We start from the raw sequence: 12,591 nt of genomic DNA on the forward strand, positions 1-12,591 counted from the left end.
TAATACAAAATCCCAGTGATGACTATATTAACTAATCATTAATTCTAAAACATGATTCTGACAAAACAATACCTACCTTGTAATTTCCCCCAAAGCATATATTAGCTATGAGTAGCAGTGAACATGATTGTGGTTACTAAAATTTCCTTTTACTTTTTATTAACACATTTGTTAATACACAAGGATTGATCATAAATAATAAAAAGCAAATTCACAAGTCAAGAAAAAAATCTAATCATATTTTAAAACAGGATCCTTCATGTTCTTTCAGTTGCCCAGGTAGCAAATTTAGGAATGCTCATGAGTTCTACTGGATATTAGTGCTAATTATTAATAATAAATACTTACAATTATGCCCTTTCATCCAAGTACCTCAAAGAAGCTTTTATAGCATGAATTTCTTATTTCTTATATTTGAGAGAGAGGCTTGTAGAAAGTTATTATTATCTCTATTTTACAGTCAGAGAAACTAGGGCATAGAGATGTTAAGTGGCTTTGCGAGGGTCACATGCTGAGTAACAAAGAAGGGACTCAAGTTAATTGTTCTCATTTCCAGTTCAGTATGTTATCCATTATACGGTTGTTTAATACACCTAAATGTATTTCCATTCTAGGAAAATTGAGAATAATGTATTTAAATGATCTAAGAACTAAAGGTAAGTAAATGGATTTCTCATTTTTTGTGTGGATTAAAAAATGCTGTTACACAACAATGCAGAGTAACAACTAATAATTAGTCTTTGGTTTGCAGCTGTAGCTATTACTTGTAGGGATTTTGCTATTTGTGGCTTTCTGAAGCCTCTGCTCAAAATGAACTATTCTATTTCTGACTGTTTTATGCTAGGTTAGCATAGCTGTGAACAACCAAGAAGCAGCTGAGTCAGGCAAACTAATGAATTTGAGGTTGTCTTTGATGGTGTCCCTATTGCTCGCTTTTCTTGAAGTCATCCTCCTAGTTCTCCATTCAGCAGTTATTTGTGCAACCCATCATTCTCAATCCTTGATCTGTGGCCAGTTTAATTAAGCGATTGTCAGTGATTAAATTATTTTAATTGAAATATCAACATGGATATTTCATTTTATGACTTTATCATGCTGTACTAGTCACCATTGTCAGATTCACTTTCTGGTAAATCTGACCAGAAGGTCCTCAGAAGAGCATTAAGCATTACAGTATTGGTGTATGGATGAGCACCTATCACCATATGGGGATTTTTAAAAATGTAGTATTTCAGTAATTTTCCCAAAGCGAAAGGAAAAGTGGTTTTGAAACTGTGGTCAATGAAGTGAGACTGCAGTCAGCTTGGATGTGGTGATGTAAGCCTGTGGCGTTTCTAACGTCAGCCCAGCGCCTCTCCAGAGCTCTAGACCCATACAGCAACTGCCTTTAGACATCACTCTTACTTCAAACTCACCAGGTCCAAAAAACTGAATTCATTTGTTGCAAAAATGAGTTCTCCCTCCCTCAACTCATCCCAACCCCTCCTTATTTCAGTTGGTAAAATACACGTTTATCCTGTGCCTCCCTCAAAGCAAAACAAGGTATCCACATTGCCACTTCCATTCTCTTACCCAGCAGCTGCCCTCAGCAACCAATTGCCAGTAGATCCGGCCTCCTGAATATGTTAGTGATAAGGAAAACCCCCAGCTATTACTTAGCACAGCAGCCACCTGAGACCCCCACCCCTCACGGAAGACCCATATTAGCATAATACTAACCTAACACCTGGCACATTAGCATATTACTAACCTAACACCTGGCACATCAGTATAACACTAAACCTATTACCTGGTGCAGAAACTAACCTAACCTATTACCTGGGGGGGTATTAACCACCTGAGACCCCTCCCCTTGGATCACCCCAACTTAATAAAAATGGGAAAAATTGGGTAGAGGGGGCTCAGAATTTGGTGGTGAGACCCCCTCTGAGCCCCCCGGCGAATAAACCTTGATTCTCCGACTCTCCGTGTGCCGCCCGGTTTGTCCTCGGGACCACTCGCTGTAACACTTGCTGTTAACATTTGGAATCCATTTCCTTTGGATGGTCATTGCCACTCACACAGGATCCTTATTCTCTCTCTGACGTCTGCAATGCCCCTTGTCCACAAGCTCTCTCCTTGCCCTGCTCCTCCCTCCAAGTAATCTGTTCTCCACTAACAGGAAAACTATCTTAAGTTGTCTATCTGTCCAGGGCCATTCCCCTATACATTGCCTCATCAGGGAATGGAAGACATTTCATGATTTGGCTTCTGTTTTCTTCTCCAGCCTCATCTTTTCAGCAACATAGGCTTGAACTTTAAGACCTGTTATTACCACTCAGTCTTTTCAACACACATTATTTATTCCTGTGCTGCATGTCCTTTCTGTTTGGATCCGGATTTGCTGTCCCACCCCTATTTTTGTGCTGGAAAATGCCTATTTTTATCTTTAAAACTCTAGAGTTAGTAAAGGCATCCATTCTTTCCTCTGTATACCTCGATATACCATACTTTCAATCACAATTATTTGCTTTCATGTCTGCCCACTAGACTGGGCATTTCTTGAGTGAGTCATGCGAGGCACGTAGTTGGTACTCAAACGGGTCGGGGGGAGAATAAATAAATGTTAAGAGAGAAGAATCTGTGGCTGCTAACGGACTAACGGCCTATTTAGAACCTGTGGAGGGATTTAAATAAAGCAACCGATTTAGTGAAACTACCCCTAACAAGCCACCACATCACAGTGCCACGCGGCCGCAGGATAATCTCAGCACCACACAGACACCAGACCTGCAGTGTCGCAGGGGGGTCCTGGCCCCCTCATTAAAGACTCGCAGACCATCGGCAGAAGTGAGTTCTCCAGCGGTCAGCAGTTAGATATGAGGCCCAGGGCAGCCACCGAGACCCTCCAGCCAGGACAGACGACTGACCCACCTCCTAGGATTCCACCCGCGACAAGCCACGTCGCCAGCTGCTCTCTGAAAACCTCCGGCCATGGAACTGAGCAGCCCCAACCCTTAGACGCCCAGGGAGAAGGAGCTGCCCCCCTAGAAGCAAGATGGCGGCCTCCCCTCGCCCCTCCTTCCCCTGAGAACCCCCTCCTGGTCCCCAAAAGAAAGACAAGGACATCGCGGCGCCGACGCTGAGATCCGGGAACCTCCGCGAGGCCCGCGGCCACTCCCAGGCCCTCGGGAGGTGACTTCACCTCGCGGCGCTCAGAGAACCGCGGGTGGGGCCGCACGAAAAGCAGCGCAGACCGCCCTCAACACACGAGGGCGGGGGCTGGCCAGCCCTCGCCCATCAAGCCATTGTTCTCCGGCCTGGCCCAAGATCACCCTCCTCTCAGTCCGCGGACAGGAAGTCGCTCCCCCGCCGGCCCCGCCCCTCATCCCAGCGCCCCGGAAGTGATAATTGGCTGCTGCTGCAGAGCGGCCAGGAGGAGGGTGGAACTCCCCAAAGCCGAGCGCCTGAGTCCTCCTCCTCCTTCTCCAGCCGCCCCGGATCCACCGCCGCCCGTCGGACTCCTTCTGCCGCTCCCGGTGCGGCAACTCCCAGGCGACAAGGGCTGAACACCTTCCGGCCGGAGCCAGCGCAGCCGCGGCTTCCGGAGCCCGTGGGGCGGCGGGGCGGCTCGTGGTGCAGGTGAGCGATGCCCGCCCGGCCTCCCGCGGAGGGGCTGGGGCCGCCGGGGTGGCCGCGGGGGTGTGTCCGGGCTGCAGGGGGCTGAGGCCCAGGCACAGGGTCGGGATGCCGAGATTGCACATCCCGAATTCTCCGGGACGAGCTGCTGCGGACTGGAATCCAGGGTGCCGCGTTCGCCACTGTGCGGGCGAGTGCGCCCCCGATAGCGGGCGGCTGCTGCGAGGTCCCCCGCGCCCGACAGCCCCTCCGAGTTGGCCTCGTCCGAAGGTCACCTAGCACCTCTGGCCTGCCTCTCCGAAGTCCCCGCCTGGGCGGTTCCCGCGACCTGGGGAAACCCGCCGCCGCCGCAGTCCCCGCGCCTCATTCCGCCCTTTCCCCCTCCTTCCCTTTCTTTCCACTCCTTGCCTGTACTAGAGCAGTTGCTTTTTAAGCATCTCTGCCAGGGTTGCGTGTGTGTGTGTGTGTGTGTGTGTGTGTGTGCGCGTGTGTGCCAGTTAAAGGAATGGCTTTTTCAGACTGAAGTCATTAGAGGCTCCGCACTGAACTGAATAGCTGGCCTTGGGCTCTCGCACAGGTTTAGCCCATATTCGGGTAATCCAGCCTCTAAAACGAGGAAGAGAATGTAGATATTTTGGGTGAGGGCGTGTTTCCTCCGTGGTTCGTTCCTGAAAATTTTCCAGAAGTGGAAGATGTGATGTGTATGCTTTAGCTTGTTTGTATATGTGTAAGTAGGCGAGGGTGACGGCGCACAGGGGTGGCAGTGTTGTTTCAGGGTTTAGGGATTATTAGGGAGTTAAATTGGTCTTTGCTTGGAAACCTGAATGTCCAGACTTGTGAGAGCTCATCCAAGTGTCATTGAGGTAGTATGAGAACTTCAGTGCCACGCCCTACGTGTCAAGCTGAAAAGCACCTAATTTACAAATTGTGTTTGGTGTGCATGGGGGCACAACCTTTATAAAACATGTGTCATAAGTTAATTCTTTTCCTGAAAGTAAATTACAGCTTTAATCACGTTGCAAAAATTGGGATAACAAATTTTGTCAGTAAACTTTCACAGTAGAAAGGCATTGCTTTTAGCTTATGTTTATTAATGCATTTGTGTTTGTCTGTATTAATACAGTATTATAAAATGACTTGTATTACAGTAATACAATGTTATTATAAAATATTATCTTAAAATGTTGTTTTTAGACCTTTAATTTCTACAGAGTAGGAACCATGGCTTACTCATCACTATTTCCATGCAGGGTGCCTAGAACATAGAAGTTAGTTACACACATTTTTTTTTTGTTTGTTTTTTGAGACATAGTCTCACTTTGTTGCCCGGGCTAGAGTGAGTGCCATGGCGTCAGCCTAGCTCACAGCAACCTCAAACTCCTGGGCTTAAGCAATCCTCCTGCCTCAGCCTCCTGAGTAGCTGGGACTACAGGCATGCACCACCATGCCCGGCTAATTTTTTCTATATATATTTTTAGTTGTCCAGGTAATTTTTATTTCTATTTTTAGTAGAGACGGGTGTTGCTCAGGCTGGTCTCGAACTCCTGACCTCGAGCGATCCACCCGCCTCGTCCTCCCAGAGTGCTAGGATTACAGGCGTGAGCCACCGCGCCTGGCCGATTTCTCTACTGAATAAATGAATGAAGGTGTAGGTGATCTCACAGTCATCCTCTAGGAGCCACTTATTTTGTTGGGCTAGGGTGTTTTTGTTTTTTGTTTCAGGTTCTTGGCACACACAGACTTTGCTTTATCTTTCCATTCTTTAGCGGAGTCAAAGAACAAGAAGAATTCCCTGCTTTCCAAAACACTGTTCTCCTCTGAAAGATTAAAATTATATCTGGGGGTTTGTGATCAGGCATTATAATAACTTGCATTTCAGTGTTGAATGTGTACTACTTGAGCAAATTCAGGATTAGCAGGAAGAGATTTCCTGGTGATAGGCAGTAAGTTTATTTGGGGGGTTGATAACCACACCCTATCTTAATAAAAAAGAGGGAATTAGGAGTTACCACTGTTTGGAAAACATGGTGCATCCCAGAATTGCTTATAGTGGCTCATTCTTATGGATACGTGAAATCCTCTGACATCCTGATATGACCTTGGCATGATTTACCAATAGCCATTTTCACATTTCTTTTCTAAAATTTAGATGCTGTTCTCTAGTGCTGCAGTCTGCAACCCTGAAGCCAAGGACCAGTATGGTCCTGGTCCGTGGCCTGTTAGAAACCAGGCTGCACAGCACGAGGTGAGCGGCAGGCCAGCCAGCAAAGCTACATCTGTATTTACAGCCCCTACCCATCTCTCCCATCACTGCATAAGCTCTGTCTCCTGTCAGATCAGTTGTGGCCTTAGATTCTCATAGGAGTGCAAACCCTACTGTAAACTGCACATGCGAGGGATCTGTGTTGCACGTTCCTTGTGAGAATCTAATGCCTGATGATCTGAGGTGGAGCTGAGGCAGTGATGCTAGCACTGGGGAGTGGCTGCAAATACAGATCATCATTAGCAGAGAGGTTTGACTGCACAGTAAATGTAGTACATAGGGGCAAATTATAGGAAAGAATCTTGTCTACCATTTGTGGGGGAAGATTTTTGCCTATAGATGGTTGGATTATTTCCACTTTAAGGAGGTTCAAATAAGAAAAAAGTGCTGATATCCTCTTTCCTCTCGTAGTATCTGGTGGTAGTCCTGCACTGGTTTTCCAAGCTCAGCTTCAACAGAACATAAATAAATGTACAGTGTCAATTCTGTGTATCGCGTACCAGTGTAATATACACTTGTATACCTCAGTAGATGAGTGGCAAGGACAATCACTTTGAAAATACTAGAATAAGAGGCTGTGAATGTTAATGAGGAAAAAGATATGATTTTGAAGAAATGAGACAGTTTATGATTTTCATTGTTTTATAAAGTGTTTTAATTTTTAGACACTAAGGAGAGGGAAGCCTGCAATTTCTTATCTCAGTGACATTACCACTAAACAGAGGTTACATTTCCCTTCTTTAATTCAGCAACCCTCTTGGTATTAACGGTTCTCATATATTGATTGCCTGCCAAGCACTGTGATAAGAGCTTTACTTAACATTATTTCTAATCTCCACAATACCTCTGCAAGATAGGTAGTTTTCCCATACTTTATTAAGACTAAATGAAGTTATTTGCCAGAGGCTAGGCACCTAGTGTGTAGCAGAAGCCTGGATTTGAAAGTAATAATTTTTGAGAGCATTGAGTATTGGCAGTTAATCCTTAAAGGCTGAGGAAAAGGCGATTCTGATTGAGCCGATTCTGATTGAGCCGTGAGCCGGAGCTTCAGGAAAGGCTTCAGCGCTCTTGGCTATCAAGTGTGGCCTGGGGTTTCCGTGACCCTGGCCAGATGGCCTGAAGCAGCAACCATTCTTATTATGTACAGTGTGCTCAAGTATAGTGTTATGTGTGTGCCATGATGGAAAAATGGTTGGACATTGTTTTGACAGGTGTTCTGTTAGAGTATTAGGAACTCAGTTCCGGTGTTCGATTAGTGAATTTTACTTCTGAAATATCTGAACCATCCCTATATGAGAGGAGTACCATCAGCTTATTCATAGCAACCTTTCCTTGAAATCATGTTGTTTTTTAGTTCTGTCTTTCACTAATGGAAATGGGGAAGAGGTTATGGAGGACAGTAGGAAGAATGGTAAAAGCAGCAGAAATATGCTGGGTCTGTTTTTATCATTCAAGACTGTGTCATTTTCTCTTTGGGTTTGGTATGGAGGCTTAAAGGTGGCAGAACTCTTGTAAGGGTCTAATTGCCGTTCATTGCTGGTAGAATTCTCTTTGCTCTTTCCAAGCCTGTGCACTTTTTTAAAACACCTAAATAGGCTTAATTAGAAGGATATATTCATCTCTTAGTTTTAAAAAAAGGATATATTCCAATATTCTGTAGCATATGTACATAATATAGCTTAAAGTTAAAAAAAAAAAAAGCTCATTCTGTAGCCCCCACAAGTAACAGTGATTCTTTGTTTCTCTTTAGCTCTCAGACACCTTTTTACTACCTTTAAGTATGTGGTTACCATATAGACAAAAGGAGGTTAAAGCTCAGAGGTTTTAAAAGACATGTGAGTAAATTTTGGGAGAGAATTTCCATCTTTGATTTAATTATACATGAAGGTAAAGACTTCTTTCCTCAAAGTCAAGAGGGTAGTCTGTACAAGCCAAAACAGGCAAGCTTCCATGAAATATTATAATACTATTTTTAAAGGCTTCTAATACTAGAGTCTCGTATTAGATTCAATAGACATAACACTTGATACACATAATCTCCTTAAAGTCTGGGATCCAATTTCATTGCTGAATTCACTTTTGAAACTAAATATCAGGGTTTGACAATGTTATTTTGGACAATAAAGGAATGAGATTATGAAATGACTTCTACTCCCAGGTGCATTGTAAAGGTAGGACAAAGATCCTTAGTTACCACAAAGATTCCCAGTTTCCACAAAGATCATGATTGTGTTCATCTAAGCCACAGGATCTGTTTTCTTACACAGTTGAGTAGATAGCATAGTAATCCATTAAAAGTAGAAGTTGCCGGCTGGGCGCGGTGGCTCACGCCTGTAATCCTAGCACTCTGGGAGGCCGAGACGGGAGCATCACTTGAGGTTAGGAGTTCAAGACCAGCCTGAGCAAGAGCGAGACCCCGTCTCTACTAAAAATAGAAAGAAATTATATGGACAGCTAAAAATATATATATAGAAAAATTAGCCAGGCATGGTGGTGCATGCCTGTAGTCCCAGGTACTCGGGAGGCTGAGGCAGAAGGATCGCTTGAGCCCAGGAGTTTGAGGTTACTGTGAGCTAGGCTGACGCTGCGGCACTCTAGCCCGGGCAACAGAGCAAGACTGTCTAAAAAAAAAAAAAAAAAGTAGAGGTTGCCACACCGAGTGATTGATTGCAAATGCTTTAATTCAGCTGCCCTGTTTAGATCTATTCTGGATAACTGCAGTAGCCTTCGTGCCTATGGTTTGACCCCCCTCTAATCTTTTTCCCACCCTTAGAACAGTTGTGATGCTCCCCTGCTTAAAATCCTCTTGTGGCTCCTCTTTGCCCATTAATAAAATTCAGACTCCTTTTATCCTTAATGTCATATATAAAACTTTCAAGATATACTCCTTACCTAACTCTAGCCTCGTGTCTCTTTTTCCATGATACTCAGTTCTGGCAATACAGACCTTCTGGAATGTGAATGTTTACTGACTCCGTTTCCTCTTCCTGGAATTCTAGCTGTTCCTCCTTTCCCCTATCTAATGTACTCCTACTGGTCCTTCAGAACTCAAAAATTAGGTTCTCCTCAATTAGGTTCTTTGTCTGGACCCCCATCCTTCAAAAAAAAAAAAAAAAAATCTTCAAGACTCTGTTAGTTGCTTCTCTTATGTACTGTCATAACATCTGTTCGAGTACTTACTACACTATGGAGAGTGCTTTCATTAGCCTATTGTAAATTTTCTTGACCACAGTCCAGAGTAACCTAACAACTATACAAACACATTCATTTTCTCTTTCTCTCTTTTTCTCTCTTTCTTTCTTTAAAAGGCTTTTATAGGCCTTTATCAGAAGTTCCCAGACTTTCTCAATTCATGACACCCTTATTATATCAGTAATTTTTCCACAGTGTCCCTAGGTGAAAGGAAACACTTCAACAGTTTAATTTATTAAATAGGTCCAAACAACTTAATAAGTATTTATCTCCTAACAACTCAGCAGCTATTTGAAAAAATAACATACATAAACTAAACTAAATAACTTTCATTCCTAACAGCATAATGCTCTATTATATGTACCATGGTTTTTTCAATTAATGTCCTACTTGGTCATTAAAGTAATTTCCAGTATTTTGAAATTACAAATTATGCTACAGTGAAAAACTTTGTGTACATGTATCTTTATATCTTCAGGATAAATGCATGTATAGATTTGTTAAGATAGTGCCAAATTCCTGTCCCTATGGTGTTGTACTATTTTGCATTCCCACCAGCAGTGTATGAGAGTAGAGCGCCTGTTTCCCCACAACCTCACCAGCAGAGTGTTTTATTAGCTTTTGAATTTCTGCCAATCTAATGAGTAAGAAATGGTATCTCAGCATAGTTTTCATTTCTATTTCTCTTATTACAAGTGAATTCAATGTGTTTTCATATGTTTAAGGGTTATTTTAGCATTTCTTTTTATTGTTTATATTATTTGCCCACTTTCTATGTGATTTTTGGTCTTTTTTCCCCCCTCAGCTTTTAAAAGATCTTTGTATTTAAGAATATTAGCCATTTAACATACGTTACAGATATTTTTGCCCAGCCATCTTTTTTGGCATTGCTTGTGGAGTTTTTTGCCATGCAAGAATTTGTGTTTGCATAGTCAAATATATTAAATTTATTGTATCTGGAGTTTTAATTGTATTTAGAAAGCCTTTCCTTATCATCAGGTTATAGAGGAATTTACACATGCTTTCTTCTACTACTCTTATAGTTTTATTTTTCACATTTATTTCCATTTTGAGTATATTTCTGTATGTAGTGTGAGGAATGGATCTAATTTTATCCTTTTCCGAGTGACTATCCAGTTGTCCCAATAACATTTGTTTAAAAAAAAAAATCTTTACCCTTTTATCATATACTACAGTTTTATATGTAGTTAGGTATATTTTATTCTGTTGGATTGTCTGACCGTTCATGTACCAGTACCACACCATTTTAATCATAGAGGCTTTGTAGTAGGTTTCACTATCTGGTAGGGCTAATCCCCCATTATAGCTCCTCCTCTTCAGTGTTTTCCCTGCTCTTCTTGCATATTTTATTTTTCCTTATGAACTTTAGCATCAATTTGTCTAACTTCGTTAAAAATCTCATTGCTGTTTTTATTGGGATCACATTAAACTTATGATTTACGAAGAACTGACATCTTGATGATATTGAGACATCTTAACCTAGAAAAAGCAATGTCTTTTCATTTTCTCAAGTCTGCTTTTGTGTCTTTGAGGAATGGGTTATAGTTTTCTTCACGTAGCTTTTGAATATTTCCTGTTAAGCTTATTCCTAAGTATTTTATCTTGTTTTGTTGCCATTATAAATATTTTTCTTTTCAATTGTATTTTGTAACTGGTTATTATTCATGTATATGAATATTATTGATTTCTGTATGTTTTCCTACAACCTTGCCAAATTCTTCTTTTTTTTGAGACAGAGTCTCACTCTGTTGCCCAGGCTAGAGTGCCGTGGCATCAGCCTAGCTCACAGCAACCTCAAACTCCTGGGCTCAAGCAATCCTTCTGTCTCAACCTCCCGAGTAGCTGGGACTACAGGCATATGCCACCATGCCTGGCTAATTTTTTCTACGTATATTTTTAGTTGTCCATATAATTTCTTTCTATTTTTAGTAGAGACGGGGTCTTGCTCTTGCTCAGGCTGTTCTTGAACTCGTGACCTCGAGCGATCCTCCTGCCTCAGCCTCCCAGAGTGCTAGGATTACAGGTGTGAGCCACCGTGCCCATCTGTGCCAAATTCTTGTTAAGTTACTTTTATCATTGCTTTTCTTACTTTCCAGATATACTATCATGTCATCTGTAAATAGAGGGTTTTTTTCCCCTTCTTTTCCAATGTTTATGCCTTTATTTATCTTATTGAATTGCATTGACTGATATCTCCAGAGCAATGTTAAATAGCAGTGTAATGGTGTCTTTAATAGAGATACTGATTGCTTTATTGTATTATCTTCACTGTGGATATACAAGTGCATGTGTTTGTACCTAAGTATTAATTTAGCTCTGTATTAATATATGCCTTTTGAGGGTTGCATGCAGTCCTTTACTCTTTGAGATACTTAATGGAGACATATGTGATGAGAGGCAGGAAATGTTGACTTTCTTAGTGGCTGGTAGCAGAATATACTGATGAGTAACATAAGGACTACTCTGTGGTTTCCCAGTTCATACAAACAGTCCTGAGTTTTCATCCTGCTTCTCTGCACAGTTCTTCTGGATTTTATTGTGATCTTCACCCAGCCAGTCATGGATGCCACAGGGAGACCTCCTTTTCCCTTCTAGGCTAAAGCTGTCAAAGGTCTATGAAAATCTAGGGGTTCCCTTCTTGGTTTTCACAGTCCTAAGTGGTTTCTGTGCTTTGCAGATAAATAAGGCTCACTTTGTATTGATATGTGCTGTCTTGGGTCTCTAGGTTATGTGTATGGCAAGGCAGATTTGTAATTAGATAAGTTTATCCATGGGGGTGGCCTAGAGTACATAGGTGTGTGGTGGTTCTATACAAGTTTGTAAGGCCTAGGAGATCTGGCTTTCAGGCACTTCTTTCTCCGGATTTTATTTATGTGCACCCAGTCCTCTGGCTGGAATGATGTGTTGGTGTGAAATCAGGTGTTGGCCTGGCATCCTGCACATATTCCATCCACATGACCATGATGAACACACATCAGTGCTGTCTCCCAAAGTTCTGGAGAGTGTTTTCATTTCACTGCCATCTAATTCGTCTAGAAATTCAAGTAGTATATTTTCTGTAGATGCTTATAATTTCAAGATTATGTGTGTTCATGTGTGAACTCTCAGTCCATATCCTGTTTTCCATCTCTGTCATGCTAATGTTTCCTCTCCCAGGAATGCTGGGTGATAGGGTATTTATTAATTTCTTGTCCCGTATGCTAAGGAGGTCCTCCCTAGAACTTCCTACAACTCTCGGTCCATCTCCTGTTGTCCATCTTTGCTGTCCCAGGAGTGCTGGTAGGTGGGGTGTTTAATAATCTCTTGTCCCTAGGTTGAGGAGCTCTCATTCACCAGGTGAGCACTCTTGGTCCATGCCCACTTGTCCATCCCCACTTTTCCTGTGACCTGTGTAGCCCTTTTCTCTCTGGGTCTTATTGGCTCACTGGCATGAAATTCATACTTGGAAGGACAGGGTTTGGGAATTCTTTGCCTTAAAGATCCTCAGATCTTGCCCT

General features: G+C 42.5%; 1 protein-coding gene and 1 long non-coding RNA gene across 4 annotated transcripts in view; one reads left to right on the forward strand and one right to left on the reverse strand.

Moving 5' to 3' along the window:
- LOC123647768 overlaps window positions 1-3,013 on the reverse strand; it is a 29,507-nt gene extending 26,494 nt beyond the window's left edge. The window contains exon 1 of the long non-coding RNA XR_006738330.1: window positions 2,914-3,013. This is a non-coding gene — a long non-coding RNA (uncharacterized LOC123647768). The remainder of the gene's footprint in view (window positions 1-2,913) is intronic.
- Window positions 3,014-3,301: 288 nt separating this feature from the next.
- Window positions 3,302-12,591, forward strand: part of RALA (RAS like proto-oncogene A) — a 75,577-nt gene continuing 66,287 nt past the window's right edge. Inside the window, exon 1 of one of the 3 annotated variants that reach the window (XM_045565524.1) lies at window positions 3,302-3,621. The gene's annotated coding sequence lies outside the window, so the exon portion shown is untranslated. Of the gene's footprint in view, window positions 3,622-3,868; window positions 3,889-12,591 lie in introns of those variants that run through there. The other 2 variants (XM_045565525.1, XM_045565527.1) reach the window with 2 other exon arrangements.

The sequence above is a fragment of the Lemur catta genome, chromosome 11 (genome assembly GCF_020740605.2).
Source record: "Lemur catta isolate mLemCat1 chromosome 11, mLemCat1.pri, whole genome shotgun sequence".
NCBI lineage: Eukaryota > Metazoa > Chordata > Mammalia > Primates > Lemuridae > Lemur > Lemur catta.